Source organism: Thamnophis sirtalis, unplaced genomic scaffold, assembly GCF_051295495.1.
Source record: "Thamnophis sirtalis isolate CommonGarterSnake01/CBP01778 unplaced genomic scaffold, rThaSir2_p1.2 scaffold_12, whole genome shotgun sequence".
Classification (NCBI taxonomy): domain Eukaryota; kingdom Metazoa; phylum Chordata; class Lepidosauria; order Squamata; family Natricidae; genus Thamnophis; species Thamnophis sirtalis.
In genome coordinates, this window is record NW_028261392.1 from 35,682,624 (window position 1) to 35,697,600 (window position 14,977).

Genomic DNA, 14,977 nt, shown 5'->3' on the forward strand with positions numbered 1-14,977 from the left:
TCATGAATGTGATGCTGAGATACTATACAAATGATATTTGTTCTTTAAAATAAAATGGTTCCATTCATAATTTCCTACCAGCTTTTAACATTCATATGACATTAGTGAAAATAATCATCAGGGAATTTAGCTTAAGTACAACAACAGTGCAAATCTTATTATAATTATATATTATACTATTTATTCAGACAATTTCCAACAAGACATTCATTATAAAAGCTGCAATAAAATAATATGAAAACGAACTCTATTATATTCAATATAAAATAACCTTAATCAATACTGTATGTAATTCTTATTTAAAGTGATGCGGTGGAAACTTGAATGCTTATTTGGAGACAGTTCTGACAGGATTATATGTCACATACAGAGTTATCTTTATTGATAAAAATGCAGGTATATATTGTATATCTTTATTGTGATCCTAACACCAGTACAGATAAAACAATAAAAGCAGTAACAGCAGTAAAAGCAATAGATTTCATTTGCACATTAAGTCAAAGCTAAAATAAAGACTATTGCCTTCCAATAGAAATTGGACACAAGCTGAATCTAGTTCATCAGGATCACAGCCAATCAAGGAAACCTTTTATCTCTTTAGAATGAGCAACAGAAGATGGCATGTCCCCATATTTTTACCTCTCCTGTATTAGAGGAATAAAGCTATTAAACTACTGGGTACTGTTTATACTTACTCTTCAGTACAGCAGAAGGGAGGATTTAGCATCTTATCAGAATAAAAGGTTTTCTGTGGCTTGGTGTTTCTAATTATGAAAGTATCCTTGCAGGAATCACTAAATATTTGAACTACTCTAAGGCTAAACAAACCTGGTACCTTTTCAATTTTCCTGGTATTCTATGTCAAAGATTATTTATTTAACGGCTATCTTAGTCCTGTCATAATCCAATGTTAGGGGTAAATACAGAAGGGAATATTTTCAGTTGGATTGATTTGATCCAGAAAGATTGATAAGCATTGTGGAGGAGGGGTGGGTGGGTGCAATCCTATAGGGCTATATTTTAATACTTTAATATCATAATTTTAAAGATACAATATACAGACTTGCCTTCACCTTATTCATATTTGTCTCCAGTCAAAGGATATCATTTGGTGCACTTCAAGAAAGTTGTAAAGCTGCTCTAAGAGACTGCACTTGTTCCAGAAGGGCAAAATGAGGAGGCAGAGACTGCCTGCATCTCATAAGTAATTCTGTCTTTGATTTTGCCTGAGAGATTTATCACTGGTACTAGGAAATATTCCTCATCCCTGTGTAGAAACTTAAGGATGGCACCTGAGGATTTCTGTCCTATTGTGGTTGTATACCAAATATGGACCTTTTTGAGCCCAGGCACTCTCAAACATTTAAAGCTGGTAACCTGTTTAATTTGGCAGCATCTATGTGCCATGAGCACAATTTGGGACTCTTGAATTTGGATTTTGTTTGTTTTGTTTGTTTGCTTGTTTTTGATAATCATAAGATAATCTTGTTTACAAGCATTCTGCTAGTTCCCTCAGAGACCTTCTCAAAGTGACTAGTGAAAAGAAACAACCAAGACATGCTCTGCCTAAAATAAAAGGAGCTCTGATAGTCTCCCAGTTGATGAGTGTGAAAGGCTACCTTACTGAGGCATAGATGCAACTGCTGTCTTCTAAAGAAACTGATATGCAATTCGGATTTTTTGAGATAACGTACTGTTTCCAACTTTAATGGCCACTAATTCATTCTTGCTCATGATTCATGATGAATAATATACCATATTTTTTGGAGTATAAAATGCACCTTTTTTCCTCAAAAAGGAGGCTGAAAATCTGGGTGCATCTTATACATGAAATACAGCATTTTTTGCCTCACGAAGCCCCGCCCCTTACCAAAATGGCTGTGCTTACGCTTATGGAGGCTTTCAGAGAGTTCCTGGAGGCTGGGGAGGGCAGAAATGAGAAAAAATGGGCCGTTTTTGCCCCCCCCCAACCCCCAGCAGCACTCTATAAGTCTCCATAAGGCTATGCATGGAATTTTTTTGACAAAAAATGAACCATTTTTTGCTTGTTTTGGGGCCCCCTGTCCCCCCAGGAGCACTCTGCAAGCCCCCCCCAAGGCCATTCATGCTTTTTTTTTAAAAAACAATGGGCCGTTTTTGGAAGGTTTGCAGAATGCAAAAACTCCTCCCCCCTTTGGAAAGCTCTTTAACTGATTGATGAGAATTACATTGATCAAGTGCTGTGCCAGAAGAAACAAAGTCTTAGGTGCTGCAAATTGTCAACGATTTCCTTCTCCAGCACATGGATAAATACCTCTGGAAACATCTACCTACCTACTCTCTCTTCCTACCTACTGTATTTCTCTGTCTCTATTTCTCTCTCTCTCTCCCTATCTACTGTATTTCCCTCTCTCTCTCATTCTCTCTCTCCCTCTCCCTACCAACCTACATACTCTCTCTCTCCCTACCTATACTGTATCTCTCTCTATCCCTCACTACCAACCTACCTACTCTCTCCCCCCTACCTTTCTACTGTATTTCTCTCTCACACTCTTTCTATCTATCTCTCTATCCCTTTACCTGTCTACGTACCTACCTACACTACATAACTACTCTCTCTCTCTCTACCAACCTACTGTATTTCTCTCTTTCTCTCCCTCTCTATCCCTCTATCTACCTACCTACTTTTTTAAAAAATTGCCTCTTCAAAACCTTGGTGTGTCTTATAGTCCGGTGCGTCTTATACTCCGAAAAATGCAGTAAGTCGGCAGGTACATTTTTTACCAAGTTCAAATGGTTTACTGATTTGGCTGCAAAATAAGGATCACTAGTTATACACAAGCATGAAAATTGTTTTGAAGGATTAAAACAGTTTTGTTTTGAAGCAAGTGATAATGATCTCCAAATCCAAATAACCTAATATATGGAAAATTGTATATGCCAACATTGAATACTAAGATTTTTCTATTTAAAAATAGATTGGCAGATATATGAGACAAGGCATTTTCAAAGAGTCCCATGGTTATGGCATTTTCTCCTGGCAAAAACAAAGAAATCCAGTGCTCTGTCTTCTTTATATCTTGACTATATTTAAGTTATATTTGCCTAACATTTTATCATTCAAATTGTAAAACTGAAAAGTTTTTTTTAAAAGACAAAAATATGAGACTACATCAGAATTCATCAGAAAATTTGAGATGTAAGATCAAAAAAGTTTTAATTCTTTTTTTTTTAAATTAAAAACTTTTTTTAAGTTGGATTCAATTCATCAGAACTTCATAGGCACAATTATGCCTATGTTTATTTCTGGGATCTTTTAAAGATTTTTACCTTTAAAGACTGCAGCCCTGGATTTTCAGGTAGTCTCTCATACTCATATGTTCCAAGCCTATTTAACTTTTCTGAACTCAATGAAAATTAGCTTAGAAGCTGCCAACTCCTGAAGCTTCAATTTATCTATTGTTTATAAATAGAAAAGAATAGGATGGTTTAAAATTAATATCCTAAGATATAAATTTTTAAAAGGACATATTACACCAATAATTATTCAACAATCTTCCCCATGCCCACACTGCAATTAATATCACTGTTCCAACTGTGTGGTAACTGACTATTAAAATAAAATAAAACAAAGATCAGTCATTAAAATGAAATAAAAAGATCAGCCATCGAAATGAAATAAAACAAAAGTCAGCCTCAGGCTACAAAAAGGATTTCCCACCTACAGCCTAGATGGATCTAGGTGACTCAGCATTTTTCATGAGCAGCCACCTGTAGGTTACATCAGATTACTGGACATAAAAGCAAAATTGTTTTATGTGCCATGAGAAAAATAATCACTCTTGAGAGAAATTGGTTGCAGTTGAACAAGAGCAAAGAATGTGGGGTAAGTCTAAGATACTATCTAAGGCTGATAACTATTCTAGAAGTTAATGGTCAAGTAGGACAGAAAGAATCAACTTGATCAAATGACAGAATCAGGGGAAATTAAACCTAATATATTAATCAGACTGTATATGTTCAAGAAGACCAAGATCAAGAATTTTTATATAGCGAAAGGAGGAGCTGATGTCGCAACAACACAATGTGCGATCAAGATCGCTGTCAATACTTTTGCTGCTGGACGATCTTTTTGACCTAAACCGTCCCAAAGAGACGGTGACAGGGAAGAGTACATCCTGCTGAACTCAGGGACACTGCGAAGTCCCTGATTGATCCAGGAGAATCTCTTTTTGCCGGCGACAGAAGCGCAGCCATTGAAGCTGCTGAAGTAGGGACAGTTCTGGAACGGGAGGAAAACGGAAAGAGAAAGTGTGTCCATCTGGTGAGGAAATATTATTATTATAAAAGAGACTACCCCCCCAAAAAATTAAAGCTAAATTAAATTTGAAAACAGAAGAGAACAAGCGGCAAAATTAAGCTACACTAGACAGTGTGTTATCCTTTTTTTAAAAAAAATCTTTTATGGATGGAACTTTTGCAAATGTTTCCTATTCTTTAAATTGAATGGATTAGTTTTTCTTCTTCTACTTTTTATATACTTTTTTTTATACCTATGTATTAAAATCTTTTTCCTTATTTTTATAATGCTGGATTGGATGGGGTTTTTTTTGCTCCATTTAAGAATTTTGTTTTCTTTAAGCCTGGAATATAAATAAGATATAAAAGGAATACAAAGAGGGCTGTAATAACAGAGGGAAAGGAAGTAACACTGCCACTTGGAGGCTTGGGAATATTGTCTTTTCTTTTTTCTCTTTGATCATTTGACTTTGCATTTCAAGGTTCCTCAACTTGTTTACAGAGAGTGATAGTGAGAAGAGCATGGGTTGTTTATACAAATGCTTCCTAGGAGCTTCATTGGCAGCTGGAGTGGAGTGAAAACAAAGCCTTGTCTTGAAAGATTATAAATGAACTTGTTTTAAATTTAATAAAAAGTTTTTACAAGTTGGAAGAAGGATGCAACATGAAAAAGAAACCTTAACATTGCAAAAGATTATGTTTGAAATTCAAAACTTATTAGAAGTAACAGAGAAAATTGAGAGGAGATTGGAGAAAGAGATCGTAGAACAGTAAAATTTCTAAAACATTTCTAAAAACTGAAGGAAAAAAATAAACAAAGAGACAAGAAAATTGTTGATACTGACAGTGAACTGAGCGTGGTTGGAAATGGAAAGAGTAGAATATGGAAAGGGGAGACAGATGGACTGGAGCTCTACCCCAGATTTCAAAGTATAGAAGAAGAAAAGAGAGACGAATTGATAGAACTAAGGAGAGAAATTTTGTCAGAAGTACTAGTAATAACTAAAGATAAGCTGATCGAAGAAGCAAATGGAAGGTTTCGACCTTATACAAGATATGCAATAAGCAATAAGTTGCGAAGAGAAGTCCATACAAAACTTACTAAGGAAATAACCGGAATACTAATGCCACAAATGGCAAGAGACATAAGACTGCACTATTACTGGAAAGACACGGGTTGATGTAATGAAAGCTTATAATAAAAAATTAAGTCAAATTTAGTTAAATTTAGAGCATTATGTATAAAATGAAGTGATAATGGATACAGTTAAATAACTGATTGATAATGATAATAATGCATATATATGCATTGGTTTGATAAGAGATAATTTGATATAAATTGCAAATGGTGACTACGAAAGGAGGTTTAGAAACTCTGTTATTAAATATAACCATTTTTTATTTAGAACATATTATAAAGATGTAATGTTACTGGATGATATTGGGAAGAGCTAATGGAATGCCATTATGTGGTTCTGCTTTAAATCTGGAATATTTTACATAAAAAGATGTAAAAACAATTATAGTCAAATGAAGGTTGAGGTATGATGATAGTAATATATAAAATATATATTTGATTTATAATATATCATTTGATATGAATTGTAGGTGATAACTGTGGAAGGAATGTACGGAAGTTTTTGTAACCAATTAACACACTTTCTACAATTTGTAATGGAAGATGGTTTTGTGGGGGGGGGGGTTGTGTGTTTTGTCTGTGTTTATTCAAAAATAAAAAAAATCTTTATTAAAAAAGAATGTTTATATAGCTAGGATTTATCATGGGTAAATCCAGAAATTAATTTAGTTATCAAATATGCACTTAAGGGGCTTCCATTGCAATTCAATACCCAATAAATTGATCTGTTTCCTGCCCTAAATCTTTACGAATGTCCTCATGTACAGTATTTGCCTTGATTAACAATAACTTGGAGGATTGTTACCAATTCCAGAAAATCCCAGATCTAAATCAGATAAAGATTTGCTTGTGCACTGCTCAGCTATGTGGTGAATGTAGAATAGATCCAGCCAGGAACGGCCATCATTATGTTGTTTTAGTCAAACCTAGGGAGATTTAGATTCAAGACCACTTTTAGCAATGGAAGCTTATTGGGCCAAGTCACTATTCCTTTAAACCTTTACAGTATCCTTAACAAGAGGGTTGTTTTGTGAAAAATCAGGATTTTAGGTTTGTCACTTTGAGATTTTGAGAAAAATGACATGTATCAATTAAATACATAAAAGAGATAAGTAATAATTGCACATGTTTTCCTGTTTCTGGACAGCAATTTTTGCGTATCAGCCCTGTTTCTTTGAAACAGCAATGCTTCCTGAACAATCATGCAAGAAGGGTACATAACACTTTTAAGGCCAAGAGCCACAGTTGTAGCAGTACATTCCATACTATCAAACAGTACTAAGGGCCAAGACAAGAATAAAATCTAAACATCAGACTGGCAGCTTTTGCAGATTTACATGAGGCATCTGAAGAGCTGCATATGATCTTAAATCTGCAGATTATGTATTCCTGTTACAAAGTAAAACACTGCAAGGAATCTTGTATTCAGATAAAACAATTCTAAATTGCTCTGAAGAATCTAGACTGAAGTAATGTTAATACTTTTAATATTAACTAAATATTAAACAGTGAATAGAAAAATAACCATGCAGGATTTCTTCATAGATAAAAAGCCTACCCAGTTTTTATCCTGGATAACCGGCTGGACAATTCTGAATCTCTGCTAGTTATATCTGCCTTGGCCCTCTCTGAAATGGTAAGCAAAAGCTAGAGGATATAATATTAAGAGGGAAGTAATCTGTTGTTAATTGTATTCTCCTCACCCAGTATAAAAGGAAGAAAGGCAGAAAAGATCTGGTATTTGAAAAGATCATGTATAATGCAAAGTGAGATACAACAAAATATGGGTAAAATATTGAGAAGCATGTTGGGAAGCCACATATAAAATAATAATTTTATTATCAGCAAACCCCTCAAGAGTCATTTTTATTGCAGTAAGATATAAATGCAACAAACACGTACATTATATAAAGTTAATAAAGTCAAATTTGGTTATGCTGCCAGGCCTGGAGCTTCCAAGAAACTGTAGATTTGTCTTAATGGCTCTACTGCTGAGAAGGTCATTTTTGTCTTTCCTGTGCCCAGGGTAAGTATTTTGGCTTTTATGTTATTACTGTAACTTTTAGATTTTTTTTTAATCTGCTTTATATTGGATGCTTTATGTATTGTTGTGCACTTCCAAGAGTCCTCTTTGGGGGGAGATGAGCAATTATATAAATTTGATTAGTAAATAAAATTAAGTATGCTTGAAATTAAAAAAAGCTGAGCAATGACACCTCCAGCCAATGTTGTTAGTTAATTAGGGAAACTGAAGTATGGAAACTTTTGCTATAAGGAAAACCTTACAGTGAAGAATTTACTAATTTCAAAAAAGATAGTGTACTAATTTAAAGTAATATCCAAGTATTTAATAGAATTAAGTAATAACTCACAGGTCTGCAAAAAAATGTTTTTCAAGAACTGTTTTTGGTTATTCCACATAAACTTTATGTTTTTTGGTGCACTGAATCCGAAAATGACTTCCATTTTGTCATAGGACATCACTTTTCCTGACAATTTAGGTAACTATGTTAAATAAGGTAATACTTCAAAATAAATGGAAATAGACTTATAAAATTAAAGTTTTATTACAATATTTTCATGAAAATCCTTTTTTGAACTGAAATGAGCTCAGCTACACACACTAAACTCAATTCTTCTTCCTTGTGAGGCTCCTTTGGTGCATTTACGCTTGTGAGTAGCATCTGGAATATCTCTCTGAAGCATCCAATAGTAGTCTGCCATCATTGTAATGCTCCATTTTCCCTGGTATCTCCTTTCCATCTCTTTAATATTTTGGTGGAATCGTTCACCTTGTTCCTCACTCCAGCTCAAAGTCAAGGTGGGGCTGGAGGAAATGCACTTTCAAACTCATCAGGCAACCTAAAGCTTGAAATGCTTTCAGCATTCTTCCGACAATCTTTTTGAAGTGAGGATCTTTGTTATTGCCTAAAAATTTCTGTACGACTTCTTTAAATGCAATCCATCCTTCTTTTTGAGGATCCGTCATGGTATTGACAAACTCTTGATCAACTATAAGCCTTCTAATGTCTGGTCCGACGAACACATCTTCCTTCAATTTTGCCTCCGACAGGCATGGAAACTTGGTGACCAAGTACTTGAAGCATTCTCCATCTCTTGGAAATGATTTTACGAATTGCTTCATCAATCCCAATTTGGTAGAAGAACTTTATGGGAAGGTACCAAAGTTTCTTGGAGGACATTTTTTTCACTGACTGTTAGCACCCTCGGCTGTCAACTCTTCTTGGTCCAGTGATTTTGTCAGTCTCGACTGTCCCATAGACACAGAAAACAAGGGTATTTGGTATATCCAGCTTGTTGCCCAAGCAGCATGCACAAGACCTTCAAGTCCCCACACACTTGCCAATCATGGTCTTCATATTTAAGTTTACGAAGAACCAATTCCAAGTTCTCGTAGGTTTCCTTCAAGTTATGGAATGACCTACAGGTATGGAAGTGTAAAAACCGTTGGGGAGTAAAACTGCTTTGAGACTTCTTTTTGAAGAAGCTATAAAAAGACGCCATTGCTCTGAATCATATTGGATTTTAAATTGACCCATCAGACCTTCAACATTGATGCAATAAGCCAACTTGTCTTCCTGGGCGAAGTAAGGAACAAACTCCTTTTCACAATGTCTGAACTATGAAGTTGACACTCCTGGCAACAATAAATTCCTGCTTTTCAGCCTTGATCAGAGTAACTCAGCAGCATCTTTGGGAAGATTCAAGTATCCTACCAAATCATTCACCTCCTCCTGAGAAAACAATTTTGGTCTTGTGTCATCTTCAAAGTCAGAATTTGATTCGTCATCTGGTTCAGGTATGACTTCACCTTCATCGGAGTTAGGTATCTCTTCAACGGTAGCAGGGGGCTTGGGTACTGGTATATCTGTGCCATGGGGGGTGGGACGAATTGTTGAGTGAAGATTGGGGTATGAAATGGAATGCTTCCATTTGGAATTAAACCCTTTCACATCGCATGAACAAAAGTAACAGTCATCACTATGGTTCTTTTGCTCTCGCCATACCATAGGAATCCCATAACGGAAAGATTTTTTCTTAACCTTGAACCAGTTTCAGAGGTCCTCAACACACTGTTTGCACACTTTATGAGGCGGCCAAACTTTATCTTGATCTCCAATTTTTAGTCCAAAGTATGCAAAGTATACTTTTTCACAAAGTCTGTAATATTCTGCTGTTGCTTCAACACTGTATATTCACCACAGATGAAACAGAAACTGTCTGGCAAATTAATACACTTTCACGGAGCAATAACGTAACGGTTGAAGAATGACAAGCTAACATGAATTGCAATGAAAAAGTGTGAACAGCCTAGAACCAAGAACCTGATGATGATTCGTGCAGTAGTGTGGCATGCAGGAGAGAGCAGATTTGTGTTTGTACACGAGATGTCACAGTGCTGGCCACGCCACCTGCACTGACCGGAGATGCTGCTATCTGCCCTGTGTCTCCCTCCCACTGGATTCTTCAGGAAAGATTAACCCCTTCTACCATTAGAAGCACAGACTTAAAACTTACTTAGCTTATGTATATATTGCTGACCATCAGATTTACAGTGCTATTTTTTTTTTACATAACTCGAACAAACCCCTTAAGTTTTTTTTTTAGCACGTTATATCTTAAATGTACTTATGTGAGTTAAGTAATAGTAATTTGGACTTTAAATTTGGTTAAAAACCCATAATATAAAAAAAATACCAAAAATTTAAAAAAATGATAAATTTGAAGACAATTTTGCATGTTGTGGCAAATCATGATAGCTAAGTTTTTTTCAATATTTTATTTGTTTTCAGCACACCAAAATACATGGAAATTAGATGAAAATAATCAAACAGCTTTTTAGTTGCAGACCTGTGATCTGAGGACCATTCAAAATGTATCTACTACCACTTTGTGACTGTCTCCTTTCTTGTACTGCCATCATGTAGTTATGATCAGTTCTCTCAAAATGACCCTCAACTAGAAAGTTTAAAAACTGCTCATAAAGTAGTAGCAACTGAAGAGATTTACACATCCTACTTTTTCTTTGCCCGTGCTAATTATATTGGAAAGCAGGTGGAATTCAAAATTTTACTATAATTAAAAATGTAAATTCTAGATCTGTGCAAAATGTTCAAATGATTCTTTTGCAGATTAATACACCCACACAAAAAACCCACTTCTATTATACAATATATACATTAATACAGTATATGACAATATTGGAACACCCTGGAAGTAGTTACACAGATTACTTGGGAAGATATGGCTATTTGAGTGAAGAGCCCCTCTAAATGCTTTGCATAGCCCTACTAAAACACATCTTACATTATATAACAGGAATTATCGGAGTGTTCGCTAGAGCCTATGAATTAGTTTTACTGAAACATTTGTAGTGTATTCATATTGATAGTTGTTTTTTCTTGTTTTTTTTTAAATGATTACGAATTATATTTATTTTTTATGGAGGTGATGTTTGATGATTTTTTAATTGATGTTCACCAACCAGAGTAATTTGTTGAGATGGGCAGCTATATAAATTAAACAAATATTATACTATACTATAGTTATCTCTCAGCATTCAGACATAAGCCCCATTGTACTCCCTGGTATGAGAATAATAGGAATGCAAGTGTAAAATCTTAGATCAATTGCAATTACAATTAAATATCTAAATCTAAAGTAATTCCCTACAAATGCACTTAAGTAACAATTTGCTTAACAAGTTCCAACCATTCTATCATCTGATTTTACTTACACTTTTATACTTAGCGATTATGATGTAACCGAAGACAAATGCAAACTGTAAAATATTATTTGTTGCAAAAGACGGAGTATTAGAGTTCCCTAATATCAAGTAATTGAACACAGTTGATTTTTTTTTATTATAACTGTTCATATGCCTTTTTCAAAATTGCAAGTCTGACATTTCAAAAATAAACAGTAAGTGAAATTAGCAAGCACCTGTATGTCTATTAAGAGACTTCGTTTAAACTTCCTTTTTTGTGGTTTTAGTTTTTGTTCAACTTTTTAAATATACGCTTCAGAAATAGTTATTTTGTTAAAATCTTTTAGTGGACTGGTAAATTATTTTAACCACAATTTGTACCAGTTTGTACACAATGCACATTTTGTTGATCTGAGTTTTTTTTATAGCACAGACAAGCTTTTAGAGCATTACATCTGCAAAATATTATGAGATGTGCTATCAGATTTCTTTCTATATGACCAAACCACTCTAATAGATTTTATAGCGACTGCACATTTCTGCATGCAATTATGAAAATTGTGTTCTTGTTACATTACTCAACTGTATTCATTAATCACCTATTCATTCTTGTCCCTATCCCCACTTACATATCTTGAGTAATCCCTACCAGATTCAAGTTCCTCAATCAATTTCTTCTCATATACTTTCATTTGTATGCACCAAAGTGAACAGAATTATACTTTTCACTATTCCCCTTTCAACAAGTTACAAACCACATACTATCATTACCTTCCTAGCAACATTTGCACAAATGTTATTTTATTTATCCAACTTTAGTAAACCCTTCCACAATGGGACATTTTTTTTTTCATTTCTTCTACATTGCACCCAAACAACTTTGGAAAATACAGGTTCCAAGGACCCGTACTCCATTCTCCCAAGAGTGATGAGCCAATGAAATCCATCTTTTTCATTATTTCAGGTTATATTTGGTTTCGTTATCGTCAGGGGAAGTCTGTTAGGAGTTTTAAGACCTTAATGTGGGACGTGATGGTAGGCAACAGATTCAACCACTTCTCTTTGTACTCATATTTGATAAGGATCATTGTCACTGCTATTTACTACTTCCTCATTAATTACAATAATTGAAAAAAGAAAATCTTGCACTTAGTTTCATTTGCTAAAATTTCTTTCCTGTATCACTTATTGCCATTGTTAAATCTTGTTCATGATCTCTTCCTTTGTTGAACCAAATATTCTATTAATTCAATTCAATTTTACTGTGTAATTAATGCTCTAGGTTTCACCATTTATATATATAAACAAAATTTATATATATATGCTTTTCCCCAGGCACAGTTAACATAATGTTTACATTTGCTCTATCTATCTGTGTAGGACAGGGGTGTCAAACCTAAGGCCTGTGGGCCAGATCCGGCCTGTGATGGCCGGAAACGGTAAGTGGCTGGCCAGCATCACTTAGGTGAGGCCCACTCAATCCCGGCATGCATGCATTAGTACAGGAAGCAGCGGGCGCACAGGCTCGGCCCATGACAGTCCGGCAGGTGCGTGTATGCACAGGATGCAGGTACATGTGCGCACACCAGCATGGCATGGCCCGGGCCTGGTACCTCCTGGGTGCACGTGTGCCTGCCAGGAAGGCATGGGCCGGGCCTATGTGCACGCACAGTGGCCCCTTGCCATTTCCAGGATGACCACCAGCATTTCAGGTGTTTATGCATGGGGGGGAGGTGTCCGGCAGCAGGGGATCCGCAGCTGTCCCTCCAGTAAGCTTTAGCCTGGCTCATTCTATCACAGTATGCACTCATGCACAGAGTCAGCAGCCACATGCACGCATAGGCACATCCCTGTGACGGCAGGTGCGCATGCACACAGGAGGCGGCCAGGATGGCGAGTTGGGGCCTGCGCGTGCATGCACCCACCTACTCCTATATTAGACTTTAGCCATGCAAACAATATATTTACATCACTCTATGCAGACTAGGATCTCTAGACTGGAAAGTATCTTGCAAGCTACTGATTGATGTTCAATCAGCTTCTCAGAATTTAAACATAGCACAAACGGCCAATCACAGAACCAACTGATCACCCCGGCACACAAGACATATATAGGCTAGAGGACAAGGACAAGACACTTCTACCGAAGTCCGGCTGCTGATGTTATCTAGCCTGGTAATGAAAAGTCCAGGAATTAAACGGCAAGCTCGGAGAAGAAACCACTGCCAAAATCTAAAACCCAAGATACAAGTATTTTCTATTGTTCCACTGTTACCCACATTCCATGAATAGGAGGTAGATACACTGTACTGAGACCAACTCATGACTTTTTGTCCTAAGAACTTAATAAGAATATTAAAATGTAGTCCTAAAACATATTTCTTGTAGAGTAAGGGATACAAGGAAACAATACAATTTTGACAAGTCTCCACAATGGAGGCACTGATCCATCCAAACGTTATTAATCCTGGAAATATTACTAGATACAAACTAAAGAGGAACTGTGTGGTTAAGGGATTGATATAGCGTGGTGGCCACAAGTGCAGATACAATCTAGATATGAGAAAGATGCTAAAATGTATGGTTTTTGTAAAGAATTAACAAAACTAGATCAGATACTAATAGGGACAGATGAAAAACTAATAGAGAAAACGTATCTATTAATATTAAAATAGAAGATGAACAAGTAAAGGAGACAATGACAGTATTGGCTGAAAACAATAGTTAGATAAGTGGCAGAAATTATTGGATAGGAATTAAAAATTAATGATGTCAACTGCATAGAGAAAATTTATATAAAATGTTCTATAGATGGCACTTCTCGCCCTCAAGATTGGCATAGATGTTTAAGGATATGTCAGTTAACTGCTGGAAATGCCATCAGATACCTGGTTTGTACTATCATATGTGGTGGACATGCCCAAAAGCAAAAACATATTGGACAAAAATACATACATGGTTGGAAAAAATTATAAAGCAACATATTAATTTAAAACCAGAAATGTTTCTATTGGATATGCTACCAGATAATTATAATAATGGGAATACATATTTGATCCTATGTGTATTAACTGCAGCCAGAATTGTATTTGCACAACAATGGAAAAGTGAAGAGATCCCTACAGATGAAAATGTGATTAATATTATATATTATATTAGAACGTGTAGAAATAGATTAACACTTGCAATTAAGTAAAAGGAACACACTGAATATTTTATGCTATGGGATTTATCTTATCAATGGTTAGATAACAAAAACAGAAGTTAGAAACATGGAAATATAACAAAAACCTTAATGAAATAAGGGAGATTTGTTAAAATAGAGAAGTAAATATTATGATTACTATTTTTATTATTATAGAATTAATTAAAATGTAATGAAATTGTTGTAAATATTATTACTATCTTTCAAACTATTTATACCGACAATACACCGCTTAATTGAAAATGAAACTTTGACATGTTAAAAAAATAACTATGCAAAAAAATAATTAAAATGTGTGTATGTATGTGTGTAGAAAATATTTTGCCATATTTAATCTGAAGTCTTTTAATTATAATTTGTAATTTTTTTCCTTTGTATCTTGCTCTTTAGCTAGTTCAATGTCACTGACTAAATAAATTTAAAAAAATGAAAAACTTGCTTGCTATGAGGTACATTTTTAATTACTAATAAAACATGATTAATTTTATAATTTCTGGGATTCTGAGAAGAAATTCACTTGTGTTTAGGAAATGTTGCACAATGTAATACCCTGTTCTCAGTTCCTTAACTCAAGTATGTATTTTCCTGGCACTATGTGCCTGTAGTGAGAGCTGAAAAAGGGGTATAT

At 35.1% G+C, this 14,977-nt stretch overlaps 1 protein-coding gene across 1 annotated transcript in view; it reads right to left on the reverse strand.

Annotated features, from left to right (window-relative positions):
- The window catches only part of TMEM131 (transmembrane protein 131), a 91,355-nt gene that overhangs the window by 61,523 nt on the left and 14,855 nt on the right, over nucleotides 1-14,977 (reverse strand). The gene's annotated exons all lie outside the window — the stretch shown is intronic.